General features: G+C 31.4%; 1 protein-coding gene across 2 annotated transcripts in view; it reads right to left on the bottom strand.

Annotated features, from left to right (window-relative positions):
* Positions 1-13,057, bottom strand: part of LOC142332710 (ATP-binding cassette sub-family C member 4-like) — a 208,788-nt gene extending 195,731 nt beyond the window's left edge. Inside the window, exon 1 of one of the 2 annotated variants that reach the window (XM_075379285.1) lies at positions 12,804-13,057. The gene's annotated coding sequence lies outside the window, so the exon portion shown is untranslated. The remainder of the gene's footprint in view (positions 1-12,803) is intronic. The other variant, XM_075379286.1, reaches the window with a different exon arrangement.
* Between the last annotated feature and the right edge of the window lie 6,645 nt (positions 13,058-19,702).

The following is a 19,702-nucleotide window of genomic DNA, read 5'->3' as shown; positions in this document are numbered from 1 at the left end:
AAACCCTTCGCTACACTTACAAAACATTTCCGAGGTGCCGATTTTTTGCCGTTTAATCTGTCTTTGAAAAGGGGGTTACTTAAAAGTTTCCTTATTTGAAGTCCGACGAATACCTTCTTTTAGTTTTATCGCTTAACCGGGGAAATGGTTTATTCAAATACTTCAAATCAGTCCGGTCTTTGTTCGCAGCTTTAACTAAGTCTTTCATTAGTCTTTATAAAGCTTAATACGGAGAATCGGGAGAAGCACCTATTTCGGATCGACGAGGAGAGCGTACTTTAAAATCTAGTATCCGGTTCAAACAAAGCTCCGAGGCCGATCTTTGTTAATGAAATATTCTCGTGTTGCCCGACTCTCCCGTAGGAAAAACAACAACACTTTGTAAAACCTCCTTCAAGTCCTAGCGATACAGTTATCGCTTTTATGTTTCCACAAATATCCCGCCGACACTGTTCATATTTACCGGTACGGTAGCCAAGTTATCGCAGTTTTCTCTCGTCTAGTTAAACGAGCTAAAAAAATAGACGTTTTCAGTTTTCATTATGTAACAAGAGCGCTTTTAGGCTGGATTTAGATGAATCTATAAAAATACGCCACTCGGAAGGTATACGCTTCGTATAAGTTCATTCGTTAAACCGTCAATATCGTAACAGACGCGTAGCGATCTTTCCGTTTACAAAAACTTGAAAACGTTTCGATAAAGCGAGACGCTTGTTTTTATTCGGTAGGTTTTTGTTTAAACGGATTTCACCGTTAAAGTCTGGAACCGAGAAGTTCAGCTTTTTGTTTAGACAAACCTAGATCGCGTATCGAATCGTTTAATTCGTTTTCGGCTATTTAAACTTCAAAGAAACATAACCGATTCTTTAAAGGCTTGTAGATTGCAGTGGGAATGCCCAGTAAGGCCGGGTGTAATCAATTCCAGGTAATTCAAGACAGGTAAACAGGTAATCGGGAAGGGGACGCGGTAGGACATTTCTGCGAATAGATGTTTTAATAACTAGTAAAACGAAAGACAAAAATAGAATTTTCAAAAATCACGTCAACCGGTATAATTACTTCACGCTTTGTAATATTATTTTAAACGTTTTCATATTTCCAGGAAATAAGAATCGAATGGTTTTTTAAAAAACTAGAAACCAAATTTCGTCACCGTTTCCGGCGAATTGAAAAAGTAAAAATTAACTCTCGTTCCCTTTAATTTAAGTTCGAGATATCAGTCGCGAAGACGGGCAATCTGAACTGAAGATTTCAGTGGTTTAGATGTTTTAAATCTACACTTACGCTTTCGATCGGGATTATCTTTTTAATTTTAATTATAACACGGTTAGAATTACGTATTTTGTAACGTCTTTTCGTAAGGACAGTCGGTAAAAGTTTATTTGTTACGATTAATTAATAAAAACTATTATCGCTTCATTACAATCGATTATTTTTATATATAATTTCCTCATTAAATATCGATCGATGATAATAGATAACGGTGAATCTTATTTTATATTTTAAACGGTCACCTGTAACCTGTATTTAAGTTTTAAATAAATTTATCGTAAAGGATTCTTCAGAATTTTCTCGCTTTCCGATCTATTTTAATAACGGTCAAACATTACTCCCTTTAACTGAAATATATACCTATTATTTTATTTAAGTAACACGTTTACCGATACGGTAGGTGTTTCAACTTTATCAAGAATACGTTAGCGAAAGAAAAAATTCTTTAATTTTACACCGCCGGTGAAAAATTAGTTTTATATCGCGGTAAAATAAACTGTAATTCAGAATTTAAAAAATATATAATTATACGTATAAACGAGGATTTCCCGACCGATTCACTCATCGACGTCTATCCTACACTATTAAAGATAACTACGAAATTTTGAGAGTATGTTCGTTTTAAATAGTACAAGCGTACTGAGAAAGCATCTGCGAAATTCGTGTTATAGGAGAGTAAAATGATACTTTGGTTTTTTGTAGATTTTCTCGGCTTCTAAAAGAGATATCGACTTCATCTTTGTTTACATATGCGATCGAGCGGAAATTTTAATCGGTTCAAGCTCAAAAATATTACTCGTATGAATATTTAAAAACCGATATCTGGGTTTTGCAAAATTCCACTTCTAAGGGGATGAAACGGGGTAATACTGAATTTTGCTTTTTTTAAATTTTAGCGGAACAAATTCAGATATCTACTTGATTTTTCGTAAACATGTTTTTCAGAAAAATATCTACAATCCAATTTCTGCGTTTTTCCATATCTTGCGTCTAAAGGGGTTAAATGTAATCGGCTGGAAATCGGTCATCAATCAATGTAAATTTTTGCGGGCAAAGCCGCGACTGATAAATACTAGTGTACACACATACACACACACACACTCTGTTTATTAAAACCGTTTCAAGAATTCAAGGACGATCCCCCGCATCAAAATAAAGAAAAAAACTTGACCGTCAACATATCTCCGGCAACCCGCCATTTTGTATTTTTAACATAAAAATGTATTTCTCAGGAACGGTTAATCGTATCGAACTGAAATTTCGTATAATGCTAGGATACCTAGAGGTTTGTACCCGATATCACAATTCATTTCAACACTTAAATTTTTAATCGTTAATATCTTTACAACAACCGAGTTGGTCTAGCGGTTAACACGTCTTCGCAAATCAGCTGATTTCAAAGTCGACAGTTCCAACGTTCGAATCCTAGTAAAAGCAGTTACTTTTATACGGATTTGAATACTAGATCGTGGATACAGGTGTTCTTTGGCGGTCGGGTTTCAAATAACCAAACACCTGAAAAACGGTCGACCTGAGACTGTATAAGACTACACTTCATTTACATTCAAACATATCATCCCCTGAAGTAATACCTGACCGTGATTCCCGGAGGCTAAACGGGAAAAAGTCAAATCGTTAATATAATTAACCTAATTTTTCTTTTAAAATATTTTCCACTTCGACTGGTTTCTAAGTTATACAGAAAAAAAACTTAAAGAGACTTTCTCCACGAAGTAAAATAAGATTCATGAAAAATCAATCGATGCAATTTGTAAAAAAGCCCTGAACATAAAAATATACGAGTCCGATAAAGTCGAGAACGAAGTCAACTTTATTGTCGATTACAATTTATTTGAAAAAATCGGTAAATATTTTGGAAAAATTACACACCAAACGTATCCAAATTTTTTGCCTGTTTTTCCAGTTGAAATCTTCAATTTTTTTTGGGATGGTTTTTCTGGGCGAAAAAAGGTTTCGCGTTAACATCGCCTGGACACGACATATTTGTTGTAAATAAACCGTTAAAAACTACAACCCGGAAACGTAAAATACATCTTGGAAGTAAAATACCTGTAATATGCTAAAAGCGAAATAAAAACCCGAAGATATATCTCGATTAAAATAATAAAGTTACCGGCTTCTTTAAGACAAAAGGCACGAATAATCGAAATACACTACAGTAATTCAAACGTTTGAATATAAACGGGCGATTCTTGGAGATCATAAAACACAGGATAAAAACATTTCATTATCCCCTAGAACGGTTCGCATGTTAGCCCCTTGTTTTAACTCGCAACGGAGTGCCGCATAACAAAAACAATCCACGTCTGTCGGCAGCACTGCCGAGCATAAACCGGTGCATCAGATACCTACAGGTGAGCCTAGTGTGCCCAATACGCTCCTCTCGACGGTTCCACGAGAGGAACCAAGGAGCTCCACGAGCTCCGAGGTGACGCAATGCTCTTATTTGAGCGTAGTTTATCGTTCGCGGTAGCATTCCACTCGCTTTGCCAGTCATCATGCACCACCCTCTTCAGTAAACAGGCCGCACCGTTAGAAACGACGAGAATTCTGAAAGGAGGCTGGAAACAAGCCTCTTTTGCCGGACCGTCAGCGCGATCATTGCCCGAAGCTCCAATACGGCTGGAGCCGACAAAAGATCGCAGTCGTATTACGTTCAGTCATTTAGGAAATAACACGCTCGATCTCAGACAATAGGGTGTCTGCAGTACACGTCACTGATCGCCTGTAAGGCGCTCGTGGGATCCGAGCAAAAAGTACATGTCGAAATGTCGGACCGATTATATTTAAGGCCGCATTAATAGCGTTCTGCTCCGCAACTTAAATATACGTTTTGTTGCCGACCGCAAGAGCACAACCGACAGAATTATTGTTTTTCGGGCCGTCCGTACAAACTACAGTATCAGCATTCACGCTATTTATAATATTATAAAATTTGTTTCGTACGATAACCGGATTTCTGTTCTTTTATACTAACAATGACAAAGACCGAAGCGGTAATTAACGAGAGAAGGAACTGTATACTTAGAGCGCTGAGCTGTGATGCCTAGTGGAACTGTAGATCTCGAATGTTCCTGGTATCGATTAACGGTTGGAGAATACCGCATCAAAGGTCGGATGATTTGGTCGCCCTTAATGCGAGCCGTATAGAAGCATATCATTTGCTTCCGTCTATTAAAGACGGCTACCGCTGTTCACCAACAGACTTGCCAAGGGATTTGAGCGAAACGCACCCGTGGCAAGACCGATCGATTAAAGGTGAAGCGCATCGAGCATCTTTAGAGCGGTGGCCCGCGCCGACGAATAAGCCACGCGGCCGCAGTCTAAGCGGGAACGGACCAAAGCTCGACAGAAGCGCAAGACGCATATACGATCGGCTCCCCGACGGGTATTAGGCAGAACTCTCGGCACGTCTTAACAATTTTAGACGTTTTACCTTCGGCTCCTTGAAACGTGTTATCCGCGTTCGTCGGTCAAACCACATACCTAGAAATCTAACCCGCGTGCACGCCTCAACTGGTTCACCGTGTAAGTACGGTCGAGGGTCAACGCGTTCCCTCGACCGGGAAAAGCGAATGCGCTTCGTTTTATCCGGGAAAAACGCGAATCCAATAGATTTGCACCGCGATTCTAAGCGGGTTATTGCGTTTTGAAGCGGTGAAAACTTCAAGGTTCCGTAATTTCGTTAAGAGGTAACATAAGAATAGAACGTACGAAGAATTAAAATACGCGTATAAAAAACACGAGTTGTATCTGTATTGCCCCTCCTCGTGAATTGTTACAGGGTATCCGTTTAAAATAAAAACTTGAATTAATTAAGATACGATTTTTTTCAACCTAACTATATATTTTATAAGACTAAACATAATCGAAAGTAATCCCGCTAAATAAATAAAAACAAATAATATTTTATTCCGATCGATACGTAATACATCGTATGGAATACGTCATCGTAAGTTAAATTATAAATATTAAAAAAAAACACAAATTATAAGATAAAAATAATCGTAATTAAACTTCGCATTAATAATTTAAAATATAAACATATGAAATAGGCCTAACGTAAATAATTAAATACAAAAACTACAAATAATTACAATTATTTTCAGCAAATATTTACGTACGAGATGCAGAAAATTCAGGCCATGTAAATACAGAAAAATATTTTTTCTGTAGAAGTAAATCGTTTAATTTTATTTTTAATAAACTCTTAAGATGTTTTAAACGATTCGGTAATTCGTTAAAAATAACAACGGAAGCATATTAATGCCTATTATCGTAAGCCGAAATATTGCGTTTAGTTGTATAAAATCCGGCTTGGGAGGGATGAATACTGCTAACTTTGAAGAATAAGCGACTACCTCGTAGCAAAGTTTTTTTTCACAAAAATTAACAAACGAAAACAAGCGCGAGAAGCAAAAAGAATTTTCGTTAACTTCCGGGAATCCCAACCGACTGGCATAAAATATAGTACGGTACACAAATTTCATATCGTCTGTACGCACATTCAAGTGTATAATACGAAAATAAACCAAACAAAACTTTTAAATAAAAGGTTAGATTAGCAAAACCGTTCGACAGTCGACGACAGACTTATTTGTATTGTTTGTCTACAGATATGACTCCAGGCGGCAGCAAAAACAAGTAAAATAAAGATAAACGACTTATAAATAGGCAAGTTAACGTATTCACTTCGGTTCGTAAATAATAAATTCTAAACTAACCTAACATCTATAAATTTATTAACGGTGAACGTTCACGGACGCACACCGTTCAGGCCAATTCATTTTGCATATTGTTTATCAAGCCAACTACTTTTTTCTTTTTTGTTCACGATCAATTTGCCACATAAGGTCGAAGTTTGTACACGAAAATAAGGAATGAGCATTTTTTTGGCGTATAATAAATGCAGTGTCTGATCAGGATTCGAATTCGTAAGACGTCATGTTTTGTTTTAAAATTTACTAATTTAATTTTCGAATATATTTTGTAAAATAGACTACGTTAACGTATCGAAAGTATTAGATAAAATACGTTAAAAGATAAGTCGTTGACCCGAAAAAGAGGAAAAAAACTAGAAAATGCTGATCGATAAAATTTCAAAGAAAGATTGCTTATTTTTAGTTTTTAAAAAAATTCATAAGATTACAAATATTTAAAAGCTGAAAATAAGGGCAGATGTTTACAAAATATTTTTAGGTCGATTCTTTGGAGTAGTTCAAAAACCTAAATTTTCATTATCGAAGGAAGAGAGATTGATTTTCATAGGAAAAAAAGGTCATTCGCTGTAAATAAAGTTTAAATAATACAATACTGAAACTGATTTAGTAAAGTATACTAATTTGTTAAAAGCCTTGCATACAAATGGGAAAGTTAGGGTAAAACAAAGCATGTTTTCATTAAGTGACTATTTACAGTCAAAAACTTTTCAAGTAGTGAGACTAAGAAAAAACTATTTGACAAATCAGTTGAATAGGAATAGGTGGCGGTTTTTTTTTTGGAACATGGTGTGTAAGTTTTTCACTCCAAATTATCACAAAAAATTAATAACGATCTAAGCTCAAAATCTTTAACTAAGTTGAAAATAATTAAGTTAACCGTTATGGAAAATCGAGTACAACATTAAAAAAATATACATCGAACTAGTTTTACCCGTAAAAAATAAAGAATTAAGGGCGACTAAAAAGTAAAGATGTTAATGGTTTCAGAAGATTAAGTCTTCTACTGATAAATAGTATAAATCAAATAAAACAAATACGATATGGGATCAACAAGTAAGTAAAATCAAATAATTTCTCCATCCAAAAGGCTTTCTCTTGCAATTGGATGAAGGTTAAATGTTTTTTCCCACTCAAAAACATAAACTTCAGTTCAAACGCTTTCAGAACAAGGAACAGGCCAAGTAACTTAAAATCGACAAACAAAATTAAAAAGAAATCGACAATAACATCAATTTATTGACAACGCATGTTAATAACAATTTATTTATTAACGGGCTAATTTTACCACAGTACTATTAAGTGAAATTATTAAATAATGTATTCACCGTATTGTTAAGGCCTCTTAGTTCTGTGACTAAAGACCCATCTTTAACGAGAACAAACGAATCAAATTTTTTTTAGATTATTTCTTATTAAATTATTTTTTTAATATTAGCTCTTAATTAAATTATGGACTATTCAAGTTTCAACTGCTTGGAAAACAAATACGTTCAACAAGCACATTCAAATATATTTAAAACAAATATACTCTATTGTTTGAATGTTATTCAAAAAAATTGAATATATTTCACGCCTAAGTTTTTCATAACTCATACAGTTTTCTTTATAAACAACTAAAAATTTTAACGGCAATATATAGTTTGTGTCTGTATTTTCCATCGCATGTTTCAGAAGACACAAAGAAAACATTTTTTTTCTTTTGTGATACGTACTTCGCAGTTAAACATTCATGCACTCTTGCTGTCTGATTATATTAACCCTAATTCATCTTATTGAGGTCGACAGTTAATAGTAAAGAAATCAAATTATAATAAATACTGTGCGTACAGTTATATTAGACAAAAGTGTTGATTACTTTAAAAGCAAACTGTAGAAGTGAACCGTAGGGTACAGATGTAACCCCTTCATTCTCTCAACTCAACATGTAAAATTTGGTTTAACAGCGCATTATGTTATCGCAGATTTTTATATTTGATCGAGCGATTTGCTACACGAGTAAGAAATCTAATCTTACATGATATACTAGACGTTAAGCTTTTTGCGTAACATCTAGATAGATCATACAATTGTTGAAAGTCAATAACACATAAATACCGAATTTACATCGCTTCGCAAATTTATAAGATAAAAGAGAAATTTATTATCGCTACAAAATAAACTTAATCTATTCTACTACACCGATTTTAATAAAACTCAGCGGCATTAATGTGATACTCAGAAGGGCTAACTCACTAGTATAGCCGGCTGCTAAACTGAAGGACCTGGGTTCAACATGTGTTTTAATTTAAATTAAAAATTCAGATAAACTATAACAAAACATGAAAACTCTCGTAACATCCCATTTTTCCAGTACTATTACTGAAAAATATTTGTTGGTTTATAATTGAAGAAATACTTAAGATATCACCGCTTTTATATTCCATCGATTATCAACATTTTTTCAACATATTCTGGTGAGGATAATAAACAACAATACTCTAATCAGACGCGGTCCAAATATCAACTGATAGTTTATCATCCATTCACTTCACTACAGTTCCCTTTTATATTATGTCATTCTTTCTTTCTTCTTCTATGCCGATGCATTTTTAAAAGCCAAGAGAAACCAAGTCCCTCCAAATAGATAATATTTGATAAGTCTGACTGACCAAGGATTCTCTTTTCTACCCGGAAGCGGAAAGAAAAATTAACTTATTAACTGATGTGATTATATCTTTAAAAATCTAAACGTAGACGTACAATAATTTTTTTCATATTTTTATCGCTACAGGAAATCATAAGTTATTACATTAATCGCATTAAAAATTTGTTTCAACTATTTTAAGAAAGGAATTATCATGCTATAAGCGATTCAGCAATCCTGTATGTCCGCAAAGGATTATTAATATTTCCCAGTCAAGTTTTCAAGAAGTTCAACATAAACAGAATCATAAATGTTAATGTATGCTTAATAAAATTTCATCCTTTTACAGATGTTTCCTTTTAAAGGAAACCCAAAACACAATTATCAAGATTATCAGAAAAGGTTTCTTAGACGTATTACATTTTGGGAAATTTAGGAAATCCAATCTTATCTTATTATACCACAGAAAAATTATTTCTACGGAAAAGGAAAACCATTATCTATAAATAACTTTGCTTAAATTTCTGTATTATTTAATACACAACAATGACAAATGTATATATATATAGAAGTGAGTAATAGGAAGTCAGGTTTCATCCATTAAACCCACCGGGTTGGTCTAGTGGTTAACGCATCTTCCCAAATCAGCTGATTTGGAAGTCGAGAGTTACAGCGTTCAAGTCCTAGTAAAGCCAGTTATTTTTACATGGATTTGAATACTAGATCGTGGATACCGGTGTTCTTTGGTGGTTGGGTTTCAATTAACCACACATCTCAGGAGTGGTCGAACTGAGAATGTACAAGACTACACTTCATTTACACTCATACATATCATCCTCTGAAGAATTATCTAAACGGTAGTTACCCAAGGCTAAACAGGAAAAAGAAAGAAAGGTTTCATCCATTAAGTATCTAATCCAAGCTGAACTTTCCATACATCCACCAGATAGGGAAAAGAGCCCTCAAATGTAACTACAGGCACAGCTGTGGTCATTAAATAATAATGAGACCAGTAAGTGAAATAGATTTCCACAATCTCAACCAAAGATTCAGAAGGCATTTAACCACATTCCAGAGAATATGTCAACTGGCAAAATTCAAAGATAAAAGAAAACTGTGAACACCAAGATAGGAATGGTTTCCCCATAAAACTCCCATGAGATGAGACAAAAATCCCACACAAAGTATTATTTTAAGCACCCTTAAGACAATAACAATCATCCTTCCCATAATTTCTCTAGAGATTGGGGCACCTTTACCCAGGATGAAGAAAGCAAATTACTACTGATAAAATAAATATATAAATACTTTAATCAAATCATAAATACACTATATAGATTATGTCAAAAGTATGTGTTAATCCTAAAAAAGAATTACTTTAGCATTTGCTTAAAAGGATCATTGAAGACTATGAAACATGAAAACCTTCTTCACAGTAACATTATAAAGTACAAAACCGATGAATAAAAAGGAAAAAATGTTTACAGTTGATATTAATAAAAATAAATAATTATTTGGCATGATTAGTTAATCAGTTATTTCTGAAAATTCAAAAAATTCATCAACAGAATGACAACTCTGCCGATTAAACTCCAAAAACAACTTAACCACCAAACACAGTAAGAGAAAAACCTAGAAAAGTTAATATCAATAATCAACTTTCACAGGATTCCACATCATCAGTTGGTACATAATTCTACAATTACATCAACAAACAAAAATAAAAAACTTAAAAATTCAAAAAACATAAACCCTAACAAGTTTTTTGAAATCAGTTATCTTTTTTCATACAAATCTTATAGATAAGAGTGAGGAAAAATTTTCCTTCTTAACGGTAAATTACTTCATTTAATACATATTTTTACAAAGTTTCAAGTTGCAAATTCTTCCAGTCAGTATTAGTTTATTAGAACTGAAGAAATCTACTAAAATACTGTAAATTGGCTTATTTGGTAGCATGTCTGATAAACGACAGAATTTAGTTGATAATTTAAATAACATAAGAAGATTTGGAAACAACTGTAGATACAGTAAAGGTTTGATTTTCAAACACCTGTAAATTCAGTGTCTAGCATTTTTTTTTTTTTTAGATAAGTAAATATAAAGTGTTTGTTTTCAACTGTGTAATGTGAAGGCGACTGAAATGTAATGCACTCTGGAACATATCAGGAGAAAAAATGTCATAAAAAGCAACAGCTCCTGTCATCTTATAATTTCATATTGAGGATGAACATCACAGAGGTTGATCGGCTTCTGTAACTGATGAGAAGTACCAAAAGTAAGTGGAAATACTTCCTTTTAGTGCTAGTAAAACACCTTAGGAAACACATTCGACATTTTGTGTCAAATTCATAATGCTCAACCGCACATATTGCATGTGACCACCAAGACTCGTGTAAATTTGAATTTTTCATGTATGTTACATTTTCCATAATCACCAGAATTAATAACCTGTAAATTCCACTTCTTTCTCCATGGGGGATATTAAGGGTATTCACTTAACCGCAGATGAAGATCTGAAGCGCACAACAGATCATGATCAGAAAAGACCTAAGTATTTTTCATTGACAGAATAAGAAAAGTGGTTTACATATGGGAAAACTGTAAAATGGTGATTATGTGGAAAATTAAATTAACTTTTTTTGTAGTATATGAGATTTACTTTTATGCAATTTTTTTTTTCATTTGACCATCTCTTTCATTTACAAGTTATTAGAGCAACTGTGCATTATATTTCAGCCAACACTTGTAGGTGTGAATCGTATGTAAATTTATGCTATGTATAAAAAATCACCTACAATATGTTAAACAAATCTTTCATAAAAAAACACATAAAGGAAGTAAAAAGGTATTTTGTACCTATGGAAATACGTAGATGAGACTGTAGCAAGAGGCAAAGGCAGCAGAATTTAAGAATATCAAAATATCTCCAATAAATAAATTAACACAACTTGGGAAAACAAATTTAGGTACAACTGAAATTCTCAAAAAATTGTTTTTTCCTAACTGACAAGCTTGGTAATTTAAAGCTGGAAAGATTAGATACAAGATAATAAGACAAATAACAGAAAGTTATAAAATACATTATACTACTAAAAACTACACTTCTAAATCAAATTTTTATCACAATAAATTAATTTCTTGTGGAATAAAAAAGTATGTAATACACACAATAAATTATTCTAATGAAACAAAAGACTTATTGCAAGCTTGCATCACATAAAAGATGCAAGCCTGTAATCACAGATACAATCCAAATTGTGCCAGCAATCATTTATTAAAAATTTGATGAAATTTATTCCTAGCATACATTACAAAATACTAGCAAATTAAAATTGAAGGTACTACCGTACATTATTTCCAACTGGCCAAAGGCAGTGTTTCTCAACAGAGAAGTAAATTAATTTGGAGCTTTCCACTATCTGTTGTCTCTTTACATTCAGTCATTTAGTGCATCTGAGGTATAAGAGGCACAAACAGAATTGGTTTCTTAGAATACAGCTGTTTAGTGATGTTTACTAAACAGTCTCTGTGGTAAACAGAGTGAAATTTAACTTGAAAAGCATAATATAATATTACTTTTTGGTGAGCTTGGAATGATACTCATGGTGCATTCGGCTGTGTAAAGATAATGGGAATCCATGTAACTCCTCACTTTCCTAGTATTCCTGGCATAGGATTTTTGTATTTGTTTTTATGAATACCTATAACATTTTTTTGGAATGATCTGTAACTCTTATTGTCAATTAATCTAAAATGAATACAATATTGAATTAAAAATAATATTTGGGAAAAATTCGAAAAATGTATACACAATAAAAGCGATTAACAAATTAGTAAAGTGGCTACGCATTTTATGGCTCAAAAAGGAAATTTCTTTACAAACTGTCAATAACAATTTTAATATACATATATATATGTTAAAAAAATAACGGTCCAAAGATACTTATAATTAACCCTCCATGCATTAAAACTGCTTAGATTTCTGGGAAAAGATGCAACAGGAAAAATGCAATAATGTAAAATTCTCAGTAAATGACCTACACAGAATAACAAAACAAAGCAGCGGAAATAAGCCTTCAGAATTTTAATAACTATTTGAAATCATAAAAAACAAACGCTGAATTATGTCTATAAAAGTATTAAAAAGCAAATGAAAAAATTACCTGGTTGAATAACTGTTAAAATATTTTTAAAGTTTCGTAAAGTTTTTGTTTCAAACGAAAAATATCATATTCGATATTCTTACAACTGTACAAACAGAGAATAATTTAAAGTATACAACTTACGGCGAATTACTTGTAATATAAAATAGAAAAAAAAACAAAAAGAGTCAGTGAATGCACACGTTATTCATAATAGTTAACTTTTACCTCCACTAACCTCACAACAATCCCACCACACTAACTGCTCGCTGGACAGCATCATATATTGTAATTAGGATCCTGCCGTGGCTATTGGCCTCGAAATCGATCTAATTCGATATAATCGATATTTTGCAATAACTCTGTTATGAAAACATATTTATTTCCAAAAGTAAAACTAATATAACGATAATATTCCCATACACAAGTAAATTATCTAATCTTACCTTACCGTAATTAAATCATTCTAAAAGTATACAAAATTATTATTACCTGACTAACTCATACTTCAAGAATGAAATACATATACATAATTTAATCTTTTTTATACAGTAATTATATTTAATTCTATTGTGCTGAAATTTTTGACATCAAATCATGTTTAAAAGTGTTTCTTAGAATAACTACTTTTATTGTCCATAATGTTTACTTAGGTTGCTGTTCTTATCTGTCATTACAATAGTAAAAATAAATTCATTTTGTATTAAACTGTCACTTTTATCCAGTTATTAAAACAATCAACTGACATTGTTAGCCCCAAGGAGAAAGAAACTGATTCTTAACCGTAACTCTAAATCTCAAATTAGTTACGGCTAAATTTTGTGTATAACAACTAATTGCAGTTTTAATAAGGGTTAAATCAATCTGTGGATCTTTTAAATAGATGTAATAAAAGTTTTTATATTCACAACATAAAGATTTTAAAAAATCAATTACAAAATATTTTTTTTAAAGTGTAATTTATAAAAATAAAATGAACTAGCTTTGAAACAAGAGTTCATCTTCTGATGAAGATATTTGTTTCAAATATCTTCTTCAGATATTTCTGCAGGGAACAGAAAGTGAATATGAACACTGGTGTTTAGATTTAGGTTTTGAAAGATATTTTTGGTTCATGATGTATTTGAAAGGTGTGTGTGATTCAAATTGTGTCTGTTCATTTGAAACAATATTGTAAATTTCAAGCGTATCTAGTTTGCATCCTTTGCTGTTAACAGTGGCGGCTTGCATACAGGCACTGTGGAGCTGCAGTACCCCCTATTTTCACTTGATATTACCGATAATTTTTTCTTTAATTCTTTCTTTATACTTGTATAATATATAATCTTTAAGCTTAATGTCAGTAGCCATCCTCAAGTTTATGAAAAAGGTCAAAAAAACAATTTCTGTAGCAGTACTCCCACTAATTTTAGCTACGAGCCCAACTGACTGTTAATATGAAAGATTTGTATAAAATTTGTATGAAAGATTTGTAGTTTATATATCCCAAATAAATAATTTTTTTTAAAATTTAAATTACTTTTTTATGGAACACTCTCTATATGATTCAGAGTACAATTAAAATACTTTTTTCTTTTTACTTTTAAGACCATAATGGATCACTTTAGTTCATTTTTTTGGCAAGTTCTTTCTTTTCTTGCTGATTTGTTGTTTTTAAGCTTTTCTTTTTTGCCAGTAATTTCTAAGGGTTTCAGATCTTCTTGTTCAGATTACACCCGGCTTATTGTTTCCTTGGGTTTTGATAGGAATCTTGTTTCTTTATTTTTTAATTTCTCATAGTTTCCAGTTTTCGTTTTTAGGTTTTCACGGGTTGCGTCTAATTCCTCCATGTCTTTCTGTACTTCGTATAACCGGTTTGGTCTGCTTTTCTTGTTCCAGAAAAGTTTGATTATCCGTCTGGTCTTGTCCATTCTGAAAATATGTCCTAGAAAGGAAATTCTCTTCTTTCTAAATTTATTAGTTATCAGGATGATCATTATGTAAATCTCTTCGTTTGGAATAATTCTCCAAATACCGTCTTTTTTAATTTTTTCCCGACGCATCATCATAGAATCTGTCTTTCAATCTTTTCCAGTTTGTCGGTAAACCTTGTCTGGTACGGTTTCACATCCGTAAAGTATTTCTGGTCGGATAACTGAGTTATAATGTCTTATTTTTGTGTTTATGGACGTGCATTTTTTGTTATAGATGTTTTGTGTTTTTATTGTGTCTTTGATGAGTTTATTTATTCTTTCATTCCAGTTTGGATTTTCTTGGAGGATATGTGTGATGTTTTCCCCCAAATATTTAAAGTTTTCTACTAGTTCTATGTCATTATTTTACTTATGTCATTATTTTTACTTTGCTTATGCATAGTGGGTCTCTCACCATAATTTTGGTTTTTTCGTATGAAATTTTTAGACCAATTTTTTCTGCATTCTCTTACAGTGTTGACAGTTGGTATCTGGCCTCTTCTATATTTTGGGATAGTAGGACTAATTCGTCCACAAAGCCTAGGCAATTTACTGAGATACCTTTTCCTATTTTAACGTTGTCTTTATTTAATTTTTTCCAATCCCATATTATAAATTCAAGGCACAGTTGAATAAAAGCGGTGACAGTCCATCTCCTTGTCTCAGTCCAGTTTTGATGTCGAATGGATCAGATATTTCTCCCCTGAATTTAACCTTGGATTTGGTATCCGTTAGTGTTAGTCCGATGATTTTGACTAGTTTTGGGTGAAGCCCTAAATTTCTCAGGATTTTTAGCAGGGATTCTCGATGTACACAATCATATGCTTTCTTGAAATCAATAAAAGTTACTACCAGTTGTTTATTCCTTAGTTTATGATACCCTATAATTAATTTTTAATTTAGAATTTGTTCTGGGCAGCCTCGTCATGGTCTAAATCCCCCTTGGTATTCTTCTAGTTCTTGTTCCAGTTGGTCTTTTATCAATAAAAATACTTTTTATTGATAAAAAAAGATGTGAATTTTTATACTGTAATATCCTATTACTTAAACTATTTGCTTATATATTTGAATCTCTCCATCTACTTTTTTAGTGGTTTTGTGCTTTCCACTGTTAAAAAATTAATTGATTTCTCCAAAGAATGGATCTAGCTCACTGATTTATAGTTTATTTAAAAATTAAAACTTTTAAAATACAAAGTAAACCTGAGTTCCTAAATATGTTTTTAAATATTATTGTGTGAAAACAATATATATAACATTTTCATTTATATGTATTCAAACAATCTTTAGCCATCTTCAGTTACTGGTACAGCTGTACTAACAGGGTATAAGCTGATGTTATTACTGATTTTATTGAATCAGATAAACATGTGTTTTAAATTAGGTCAAAAACTTTTCTAGATGTGAATTGTGTCTTCAATTATTACATCATATTGTTGTGCACTTATGTTATGATTTAGTTTGTTTTTGCGTGAGGAATATTTTTTATCAATACTGATAGATATGAATTTCATCTATGAGATAACAAATGTTGACCCTTATGTTACTGTGGAGAGCTTTTAGATCATATCTTAACACTTTGAACATCATTAAATATATGAACACAATGAATGGATAAAATTTGGATTATGTATTTTGACCACAATCTAAATTAACGTCTAACTCAAAAAATCTGCCAGCAATAAAATCAGCTATTGCAAAGATGAGAATAGCAGCACCAGACACAGTCGGCTAAAGATTGAGTATATCTTGTTGAAGTTGTCCTGTTTGACTGACGCAGAATACTGTGTGCAGTTTATTGTTTACACTTTTGCTGGATACATAAAAATGTCATACTATTTGAGGACGAATAGGGTTATCCATTATCAATCAGTTTTATTATTTCTTTTTCCTAATTTTTTATTTCATAGGTATATATCCATATTCCACTACCGATAAGCCCACATTGAGGATGTCTGGGTACCTGTACAAATGATGCATTCGTAGTGTGATCTGATAAGAGGGTTGGGTGTTTGTAGACACACACAAGGAGGGTGTTTCCTGTCTAATAAGTGCAAATAAACAAAGTAGCTTTAGTCCCTACCAGGTAGAGCCTTCTTTCTTTTTATTCCACTGGAACCACTGTAAGCTATTACTTCAGAGGATGATGTGTATGAATGTAAATGAAATGTAGTCTTGCATAGCCCTAGGTCGATCATTCCTGAGATGTGCGGTTAAATGAAACCCAACCACCAAAGAACGCTCACTGGTATCCGTGATCGGTATTCAAATCCATATAAATTTAACTGCGTTTACTAGGATTTGAACCTTAGAATTTGACTTTGAAATTAGCTGATTTGCAAAGACAAATTCACCACTAGACCAACCCGGTGGGTTACCAGGAAAAACTAAACTTACTAATTCTTTTTAAAACATAAATATAACTTTAATTCTAAAGAAAAGATTGACCCCCTTTTTCTCATGATAACAATCTTCCAGAAGATTATTTTTCTTCAATCTTTTATAAAACATATTTATTTTAAAATACCACTATCCATAACATTTTCAATATCCTTTTGCTATCCCATATTTCATAATTATATTTTTTGTATCTTTTTGGAAATTCTATAAAACATGTTAAATCTTAGTAGATCTAATGAGTTAAATCTTTTTTTTTTAAATTATTTTAAGTAAATTTGTGTTGGACTGCATAGGGATCAATTCTATTTATTTTCCCATGTTACGGACCTTCATATTTGATTAATAACTGTTATAATTTTTTTAAATGATTAATTCATATGGGAATGTTTAACTGAAATTTTGTTTGTGAAAAATGTTGTTCCTGAGCTGGACTTGAAGCTGGGACCTTTTGGATGAAAGGCTGACATGCTATTTTATTTTCAATATGAAATCCTGTGGCATCATGATTGAATTTTTATTATAATTAGAAACTATTTTTACAAATTTTAGAACAATAAAAAACTGTTTGTTGTCATATTTAATGGAATGGAATTTTGGGTAATTCTTCAAATACGTGTCAGAATTGCCATTGTAGTAAACGATTTTTTAGTTATGACAGTCGGTTTGTAATATTAATATTGCCAAATATTTTTCTTAAAAATAACATCAAGGTAATTTGAAGCCTCCCTTGAGAATCGCAGTAAAAGTTCCTATATATGAGTTTAACTCGTACTTTAACAGTTTGGGAAATTTAAAAGTTCCTATGAGTTTAACTTGCTATTTGTATGACACTTTTTTTAGATTTATTATGATAAGGTGTTTTTTTTTAACAAATTGATTATACTATTTCTCTAAACTGATGACATAATGGGCTTTTACTAAATAGATTATTATGAATCTTTCGCCTCACTGATTCTAAAAAGAGAGCATTCATTCCTATAGTATAGAATATTTTATAAGTTGAATTTTTCTGCAAAAGATTGTTTAAAGAATAAAATTCTGTCAAGTGAATATTACTACGGTACTATTTTTAGCAATAAAATAATCACCCGGTGGATAAATCAATATGAATGAATACAAATTGTTATCAATTGGAATAGTTAGTTACATGCAAGATGAATGTACAAAAACTGGAGCATTTTATTGTGGTAATATTTGAGAAAATCAGTTAGTGGTATAACCATTTTGTATCAATTTGGTAATGGATTTTTAAAAAAAAAGTATCAAAACTTCATTCACTTTTGTCATAGAGCACAATGTATTTTTTTTTGTTTGTCCAGACCACTAAGGATTACATTTGCATAATAGTTTGAAACTTCTTTTGTTTCCCACTATTTTTTTATTTTTTCAATTTATTGTTGTTTTTCTTACTCTGTCAAATTTCTTCCTATACTCCCCTTATCGTTCTTCTCTTGACACTTAGATTCTTTGATTAATTTTGTAAACTGGTTAATTTTAACAGGTTTCTTTGAAGATTTTTAAAGTTTTAAGATTGTTTTCTACTTCTTTAAACCAGCTGGTTTTAGTAATTATACTTTTATAAAAGTTACATATCTGTTTTTTTAAACTGTTTTCTCTAATTCTATATAAATTCCTGTAAAATTGTAATCATCTCCAGATGGTGTCTTATTTTATCTGTATTTTTATAAATTTCTGTTTCACTTTTTATTTATAAATTCCTTTCTGGTAATTGGTTTCTTAAAATTCTTTTTTCTATTTTAATTTTAAAAAGGTCTTTATCTGAAAAATTTTACAAACACTCAGCACCATATAATGCCTGCAGAATAATAACCGTTTTGTAATGTCAAAATTTAGCATTATGTGAAAGTGATTTTTATGCACTGTTTCATAAAGTAAAATCATTACTTTTACAACAAAAAAAAATTATATCTATTTCTGAACATTAATTTTTTTTTTAAATAAATTTATTTTACCAATTCACAGAGGATATTTCAATTCAACACGTATTTGAATTGCCAATGTAAATAAATACTAAAATTAATAAAAAAAATCTGGGAAAAAAAGAAATGAGATTTTTTTAAACAAATTTCTATAAATAAAATCCCACAAGATGGAAAATAAAACCCTACATCAGAAAGCCTTTGTTTTAAAGAGAAAATATTTTAATTTTTTGTAAACTGAAATCAGTAAAAAAAAAATAAGTTTAGCCCTTTCAAAAAATTATATTTTGGAATACTAATAACCTAGAAATATATACGTACATATTTGTCTTTCAACTGGGGTATTCTGTTTCGATTATAAGAAAAAATTCTTATTATTTTTTTTATATTATATCTAGAAAAAAAAATCAATAAAAAAATTAATAAAAATAAATTTATTCTATTTTAAATATTAGAAAGTAAAACATCTGCACCCTACATAGAAATTGATGTAGAAGAAAAACCAACTAAATATAACAATTATACAAATATACTAAGTTACAGACATACTATAATACTGTTTTTTTTTCTACTAATAAAAAACAATATAGCAGCTATATCAATACTGCTGTTAATAACAACAATTATA

Source organism: Lycorma delicatula, chromosome 12 (assembly GCF_047948215.1).
Source record: "Lycorma delicatula isolate Av1 chromosome 12, ASM4794821v1, whole genome shotgun sequence".
In the NCBI taxonomy this organism is placed as follows: domain Eukaryota; kingdom Metazoa; phylum Arthropoda; class Insecta; order Hemiptera; family Fulgoridae; genus Lycorma; species Lycorma delicatula.
Note: the sequence above shows the minus strand (reverse complement) of the source record. Positions and strands in the feature narration are given on the sequence as shown.